We start from the raw sequence: 1252 nt of genomic DNA, 5'->3' as shown, positions 1-1252 counted from the left end.
ATCATATATATCTCAAGAACGAATTAAGCAATTCCAAAACGGTTTGAAGCTTTTAAAAGGTAATAAAATTTTCTATAAGCTGTGCATACAACACTTTTTGCTAGGCCCTGTAGATTCAAAGATAACGAACAATCATTACCGATTTTTTCAATTTTTTTTGTAAAAATATAAAAAAAAATTGTAATTTGCGGGGAAGGATCTCGAAAACCTTTTATTTTTTTGCAGATTTTTTTTTTTCTCCCTAAGCTCTGTTGTATTACAAAAAAAATAAGCTATCATCGAAGAAAATCGATGCAAAACTACGTAAGTTATAAAATCAAATAAAAATACCCAGGTTGCGCAATTTCAACGTATACCTCAAAACGTATGTATGGTATAAAGAAGAGTGAAATATCTAGCTATGCTCTGTTTCTATTGAGTTAAAAGTTCAATTTATGAATGAAATTACCCATATTTTTAACTTTTTTTTTAAATTTATTTATGTTTATACTATATTCTAACAATCTTTAATGTAGTACTGGTAATGTCACTGTAGGTACGCTAGCATAGGTTACTCCTCTTGATCTTCCAACGCCAAGTACTTTTGTTTGACAAATATAACACTCTATTGAATGGCAAGTAGGTTCTCTCCATATCATTGGTGTATCAAATTTTGTTTGTTGTCCTGATTCCCACTGAATCAATTCTACTCGACACGATGTACACAAAGTGTTCGGTGTCCATGGTTTTTCAGCATTTTTAGGCTCAATTCCAAAATACTTGGAGTATAAAGTTTTGATATGATCTGAGAACACTCGTCGTCGCCTTATGATAGTATATTGGCCACACATGAAACAGAACATATCTGGATCCTTATTACACTCAAATTCTCGCGTCCTTTTACTCATTTTATTTTTTTTAATAAATCACGGTTTTGAAATTAGACTTATGAACTGAACTATCTCCGGCGAGCCTTGAAGATGTTATGAAGTTTCAAAGCGCATTAACTCATATTTATACTCGGAACAAGAATAAAATTGAAAAAATCTGTTTTAGATGTAGGCTTTAGAAATTTTCTGTGTCTTATAATTTTGAAAATCTACCTGCATACTTACCCATAACTGACGGAAATACATGTTTATAACTACATGCCTACAGCAGGTTTCGAACCCAACCACTCTTCCTTTCGATGCAACCACTCTACCTACTATAATACAATTCGAGTATTAAAAGTACTATTTGATTTATTTAAAGAAAAAGTGTTATCATTGTT

Source organism: Rhagoletis pomonella, unplaced genomic scaffold (genome assembly GCF_013731165.1).
Source record: "Rhagoletis pomonella isolate Grant_MI unplaced genomic scaffold, Rhpom_1.0 Rhpom_scaffold_00007, whole genome shotgun sequence".
Lineage (NCBI taxonomy): Eukaryota > Metazoa > Arthropoda > Insecta > Diptera > Tephritidae > Rhagoletis > Rhagoletis pomonella.
Note: the sequence above shows the minus strand (reverse complement) of the source record.